A 7,589-nucleotide genomic window follows, 5' to 3' on the forward strand; every position below is an offset into this window, starting at 1 on the left:
ATTTCAAAAAAATTAACTTTCAAAATCATCACTAATAGTACGATAAGATAAAAAAATACTATTAATATTGATTACTTAATTAACATAATGATCTAATCTTAAAAAAATTCAAAAATATCAAAATTACTTAGACATAATATTAATATAATTTAAATAATTGAAATTTTGAATAGTATATAGTACAAATGTGTAATAAAAAATGAAGATGCTAAAATTATCTACTGTTATTTGATAGTCGCATGGTATAACACGACTTGACTCGTTGGCTGGATTTTAATTTTTAACTTTTAAGTTGTAACATTTTATTTTGAGTTTTAATTTTATATATAATAAAAATAATAAAAATATAATTGTATATATATTACAAACTATTGTTTTATATATTTTTTTAAAAAAATTATTCATAAAAGACTTAAGAAGTTTATTTGTTTAATAGAACTAATCTTAATATTACTTATATATTATAAGATTATTATATTTAATAATTAAAATAAATATAATATAATAATATTATTATACCTCTAAATTATATTTTATTAAAATTATTATTTAATTGTTTATATTTATTACTTATTAATAAATTAATAAAATTTGATATATTAAATTAAATTAATTAATTGATCACATTTGACTTTTGATATTTTCTTTCTATCTAAAAGTAAAAAATGTATAATTTCAACAAAAATAGAAAAAAACCCTTCCAATTTAATTCTAACCAGTTATTTTAAAGTCTAGCCATTTCGAGTGTGAGTTAATTTGAGTTTAAATCATCGTTGAATTATAATGCAATAATTACAGGTGATATATCTCATGATTTAATTCTTTGCCCTGAAACAATAAAGAACCAGTAGCAGATAATTAAGTAATACAGAACTTACATCAAAATTTTAAAAACACAGAGATGTCTCCCTTCATCTCCTCTTATTCTGAACCAAGTAGAGCATGCATGTCCTTGTAAACCATCCTCTCGTTCTATCACAAGCCCATCTCCCTTTGCATAATCCCATAGGACTAAAAGAATGGAGACATTACTGAACTAGCACAAGGCACCACAGTTTGTATTTACATCTCCATAGAAATGAATATTTCCATCACTGTAGACACCGGTTTTGTCCGGGTCTACTACCATTTTTTATATATATATATATATATTAATATTTATAATAATAAATAAAAAAATTAAAAATTAAAAAAAGAAGCAGAAAAAATTATAAAATAATAAAATAAAAGACAAAGTCAAAAAAACAGGGGGGTTGGTGCGGCGCCGCTGCCGCCCCCTGGCAGCCACCCGACCAGCCCCCAACCAACTCTCCTAGCCACCCTACTAGCCACCTGCTACCCACCTCATACCAATTCCCTTTTAAACCCGAAAAAAATCGACAGAACAGAGGTAAAAAAAGGAGGAGATCCTCAACCTCGTTCAAAAGAAAAAAAAAAACAAAAAAAACAGAAACAAAAAAAAAACACAACAGAAACAGAAAACAAAAAACACAGTCCTCGCCTATTCGGCGAGGAACCCAGCGCCAAAAAGCCACCTGCAAAAGCAAAAAAGGAAAAATCGTTAGTATTTCAACAAAAAAAAAAAAAAGAGAGAGAGAAGAAAAACCGAAACTTTGAACCTCGATCTACGCCGATCGGGGTTGCTTTTGGCAGAACGGACAACGGATCTGGGATCAGGAGGCTGAACAGAACCTCCTGTCCCCTTTTCAAATTTCTGACCACCGTCGGCGACGGCCCCCACGGCGGCCGGTGAGGCGGCCGGCGACCACGCGGCGGCCGGACGGCATCCCTCTCCCCTGCTCTCTCTCTCTTCCCTCTCTCCCTTTTTTTTTCTGAAAACCAACCCAACTAACCAAAAAAAATTTTCTGACCTTTTTATATAAACAGCCAAAATCAAAACGACGTCGTTTCATTAAAGCCTCAAAACGACGTCGTTTTGATCCAGAGGATCCGCGCGTCAACCCGCGACCCGACCCGGGGTCCGCGTGCCTGACCCGCGACCCGTTTCTTCTTCAGCCTCTGACCGGTCTGACTGGACCGGTACCGAACCGCCCAAACCAAGTCGAACCGCCAGTGAACCGGATCGAACCGCCCAGACCGCCCGAACCGCCGAACCGGTCGGACCGCCCTGACCAGCGTTGACCGGACCGTTGACCGGTCCGGTTCAGGTAAAAAAAATTTTTTTTTTTTGAATTTTCTAATATTTTTTATTATTATTTTGTTATTTTTAAATATATTTTTACGTGATAAATTTATAAATTTGTTAGAATAAATGTTTAATTATTTTTATAATAATAAAATTAAAAACAAATAATAATTAAAAATATATTAAAATGCTTAAAAAAAATTAATTTTTGTTATTTTCCCTGCCTAGATGTTGGAGGGAATAAAAAATATTTTTTTTCTAAAAAATAATTCCGCCTAGATGTTGGGGAATTATTATTAATAAATTTTAATAAAAATAAATATAAGAAAATTTTAAATTAATTTTCAAAAATCATTAAAATCGAACTTGCTTCGAAAATCTGCCTAGATGATGGGGATTTTAGAGATGTTCGTATTTTCTTAAAAATGAAACCTTAAGCACTATTTCTTAATTTCCAAAATCCTAGGTTTCTAAAACCCCTAAAAATCCAAAATCCATTAAATCCAAAATCTTTGAAACCTAAAATTCTAAAAAAAAAAATCCCAAGAACTCGTGTGAAAATTCTATTCGAAGCAATTTGTTTCCGAATGCCGCCTAGATGATGGGGTATTTAGGAAATTTTACTTCGCGAAATCTTTTCACACGATTTCTTAATTCACATTAATAATAAGATTAATAAATTAAAAAAAAATATAATAAAATTGAGATCCTGAATATAAGCTCTGCCTAGATGTTGGAGAGTTAGGGTGGTCCCATTATATTTAAGAATCCAATCTTTTGCATTTCATTTTACATGACATGCATTAACATGATATTATATTAGCATGTTATCATTGATAATTGATTGCATTATTCTTTTTTTTAATTTATTGATAAAATATTTTATAAAAAAAATGATACTAAAAAAAAATCTTTTCGTGATATTACAAAATAAAACAAAAATAATATTTCGAAAGAAATAATTTTTGGTACTCTGCCTAGATGTTGGAGAGTCACTAATAATTATTTTCTATAAAGATTGCTATTTTATTTTAAGGATTATTGTGTTAAATCTTATGCGAGAAGAGTTATTTTAAATTCTGCCTAGACGATGGAGAATTTTAAGATAATTCTTTAACTTAAAGATTTTCTCAATATTTCTAAATAAAAATTTTAACAAAAATATTTTTAAATAAAGGGAATTAATGTTAAATTTCAAATTAAAACCATTTTTATCCAACGTCAAAAATAGCGCATAATTAAATGGTACCAATTTATGGGCGTTGTGGGGGTGCTAATCCTTCCCCACACGTAACCGACTCCCGGACCCAACCTGGTTTTTCGTAGACCAAAATCTATCTTTTTGATAAATTTTAAACCCGTTTTAAAGTTTTATTAAAAAGATAAACATATGGGTGGCCAATCACACCCTAACAAAGATTGGTGGCGACTCCCTTTTAATTTTTTTTTTCTCGATTTTAAAACACCTCATTTTTACGTCTGGCGGTCCCCAAAACCATTACGACAGCTTGGCGACTCCGCTGGGGACTTATTGAGAGTCAGGCCAAAATTTTAATTATGCGCTATTGATGATGGTTGAATTTAATTGATTTTATTTGATATTTAATTTAATTTCTTTTATTTTTCGAAAACATTCGAGCTAATAAATAAAATAAATTGTATGATAGTTATTAATTTATTTTGATTTTGTGGTTATGATTTATTCATGTTATTTTGATTTCTTTACACACACTTTGCATATTTACTTGTATGCATGAGCTCTAGACCCGGGCTCCATCCCTTTTAGGAGGAAGTGAAGTAGCTACGCTCTCGTGAGGTGATAACCTCCGCATTTGCTAGCAAAACACTTCCACTCAGATTGAACCCTTTCCGTTAGTAGCCTATAATGGGCGAGGATCGGGGAACCTTACTAGTCTATAATGGACGATGATGTGAGGAATAGTCTGGGAACCTTTAGACGCATAAACTTTAACCCAGCATATCGTAAGCTATGTGAACCTTACCGATCTTTTTATGGGAATAACCAGAAATGGTTGATAAAAGAAAAGCATTTCCTAAAAAAAAAAAAAATTTTTCTCTTTACATGCAGTTCATTCATTTGGTAATTGTTCAAATTTTATAATTTCATAAAACATTTTAGAATAAAGTGATTTTTTTTTAAAGCATTATCCAACAAACAAAACAAAAAAACAAAAAGGTTTTCAGAAAGATTAAAGATTTTTCTTAAATTGGCCCAATCAAAAATTAATTTTCATATCCTAGTTATTTTGTTTTTCCTTTTTAAAATTTTTATTTTGTTTCATCTTTTGCATTTCATACATCATAAAAATAATACATGTATCCCATCCCATATACATCATTAAAGGTAGTGTCATTAGGATGACACAACACAAGCATTACATATCATGTAAAAATATAATGAGCACTTGATAGGTTCATGCATTTCATACAAGTATGCTGCATTAGTTATAAGAATACATTTCACCGTTCATGTAAATATGTCGTTACATTTCATACATATAGATTCATAAGGTCGTATGGAACAAACGTTACATTTCATATCCCGCTATCCCTGCAACATAATATTTCTTGCATACACATTCATGGTTGATGAAAATTTTTATTTGGGTCTTTGTACATATAAAAATTCATCGTCATAAGTATATATGCATTCCGTGACATTCTCATATTCATGTATTCATAAACATACTTTGTGTGTTTTTGTTTTTGTGATATTCATTCAATAAAGTAATAGTCTAGAATTTTTTGTCTAAGTCCCGAAATAAAATGACTGTCTTGGTGGGGTTCAGAGTGACGAAAATGGGAGATCAATTGGAAGCAAGATTTAGTACTTTGGAGTTGAATCAAGAGGAATTATGGCTTGAGCTTCGAGAGATGAAACAACAGATGGCTCAATTAATAGAAATGGTTAGAGGTAGTGATGGAGTTGAGTTTGTTCCTCCTCAAAAACCGTTGTCATTACCGTCAAGTCAAGGTCAATTGGCTCCCGATAGTTCCAACACTCTGCCAGAGTATGCTAAAGCATTGGATGATTTGAACAGTGATCAAAGTTTGGGCGAACTTAAGAGAGGAATGGGTGAACTAGCCACACAAATGACTGAACTTAAGAGTTTGATTTCCAATAAGGAGTCACCTGGCTTCAAACAACCATCACCAACTATCTCAAGTCCTAACCCATACCTAAATCCTCCGTATGACCATTTTCAACCTCCTTTCCAAGCACCTAGGATTAGACCCCCAATTTTCATGCAACCACTAAGAATTCCACGCCTGAACCCATATCCACCATCTCATATCTCACAATCATCTGTTCAGCATACTATCCCGTCACTACCTTTTGAACCCAATCTTCGACCCAGAGTTTCTCAATTCACCTCGAGACCAATTATACCAGCACCTTTTCAGCAAAGTAAACCAACCATAGGACAGAAAAACTCTGGTAACACCAAAGGAAAAGCCCCTATTGATCCAATACCCATGTCCTATACAGAGTTATACTCGCTGCTCCTAGAGAACTGCCTCATTGCCCCTATCCCTGCTGAACCTCGTAAATCGCCTTTCCCTAAATGGTATAACCCTAATGCCCAATGTGAATACCATTTTGGTGTTGTGGGCCATTCTCTGGAAGATTGCACAGCTTTGAAACATAGGGTGCAAGGATTGATGAAAGCCGGATATCTGAGTTTTGATGCCAAGATGAACCCTTCTTTGATCCATGTCGAAATGGTAGACAGTGTTGCAGATAATAGTAAAGTTGGTCAGATTGATGAATAAAAAGCTTTTTAAGCAAAGAGTTATCCTCTCTAGTAATCATAGTCAACTATTTTTCAGGAAAGACAAAGGGAAGTGGGAGCATGTTTGGCATTTTTTGGCCCCAGTCCTAGAATGGTTCATGATGTGTAAACTTGATGCTTTTGGAAATGAATAAAAACTTTTTTTTTTTTTTAACCTAGATTTTCTATTAATTGATGCATCTGTTTTTATTGGCATGCCTAAAAGAGTGTAAGAAAGAATGATGGTTGCAAGTATATTTTCACCAAACTTTTGAGACAGAAAGGATACATCTAGATGACTCATTTTGAATGGAATTCAAATTTTTCCTCACCAAAGTAACAAAATTTGACTTGCATATCATGCATCATTTACTTGAATTCATTGTTTTTCATGCCAGCTAAGGATAAGGAATGATAATTGTAAATATACTTGTCATAACCTTCGAAGCAATTTTTAGAATTCATGCCATGCATTTCTGACTTCTGGTAATTAATAAAAGGTTCAAGGATAGCTATTCTAAGAAACGAGGTCAGTTGAGTCTGCACACTTATATCACTCGAGTCAGTACCATAACCATGGAAAATGAAGGTGCCAGTCGAATGGACAGAGTAGAAAAGGCTCAAGGAGAGATCGGTGAAACAGTTACGAGAATGCAACAAAACATGAATAGACAACTGGCAGAATTAAAACAGATGATAGTGGAATTGACAAAAGAAAAAGAAGTTGTTGAGACGCAGAGGATAAGGGAGGAAACAGCTATCGAGACACCATTGTATCCATCTGGTTTCACATATGTTCAAGACCCCCATGTGTCACAAGCACCTCTAACAACCGATCAACCTTATGTTGGCCATTTTGCCAAGTTACCATCAGTACAGACAAATGTCAATCCCGGGCATACTCCTCACAACTTCACTACTGTGCCCAATATGGATGATCATAAAGAATTGAAGAAATTGAAAAGGGTGTCAGATCCATCAAAAGATATAGTGATGAAAGATAAGTATGATCTATTGGAAGAGAGATTGAAAGCAATTGAAAGCCATGATGTGTACAGGAATGTTGGCGCCAGTGAACTTAGTCTAGTACCTGATCTTGTTATTCCACCAAAATTCAAAGCCCCAAGTTTTGAGAAATATGATGGAACGAAATGCCCTTTAATACACATTACCATGTACTGTCGAAAGATGACAGGTTACACCCATGATGATAAATTGTTGATCCATTACTTTCAAGATAGTCTCACTGGACCTGCAGCAAGATGGTATGCTCAGTTAGATCGAAATAAGATTCACTCTTGGAATGAATTGGCTAGGGCTTTCCTAGCACAATACAAGCATGTTGAAGATATGGTGCCAGATAGGTTGTCCCTGCAGAACATGAAGAAAAGATCAACTGAAACGTTCAAAGAATATGCATATAGATGGAGAGACATAGCAGCTCAAGTACAACCACCCTTATCAGAGAAAGAAATTACTGTTCTGTTTGTCAATTCTTTGGACACTCCCTATTATGAAAGAATGATTGGGAATCTCTCTAAAAATTTTTCGGACATGGTGATTTCTGGTGAAATTATAGAAAATGCAATTAAGAGTGGCAGGATTAAGTTAAAAGATGTGACAGATGTTGAAGAAGAAAGTACATCACA

General features: G+C 33.5%; 1 long non-coding RNA gene across 1 annotated transcript; it reads right to left on the minus strand.

Moving 5' to 3' along the window:
- Positions 1-1,186: 1,186 nt before the first annotated feature.
- Positions 1,187-1,850, minus strand: LOC149515794 (uncharacterized). Its single transcript, XR_016326007.1, has 2 exons — positions 1,620-1,850; positions 1,187-1,535 (listed from the first exon to the last, which is right to left on the minus strand). It is a non-coding gene; the product is annotated as an uncharacterized LOC149515794 (long non-coding RNA).
- Between the last annotated feature and the right edge of the window lie 5,739 nt (positions 1,851-7,589).

The sequence above is a fragment of the Durio zibethinus genome, chromosome 12 (genome assembly GCF_047325235.1).
Source record: "Durio zibethinus cultivar Kanyao isolate XHJ-2024 chromosome 12, ASM4732523v1, whole genome shotgun sequence".
Lineage (NCBI taxonomy): Eukaryota > Viridiplantae > Streptophyta > Magnoliopsida > Malvales > Malvaceae > Durio > Durio zibethinus.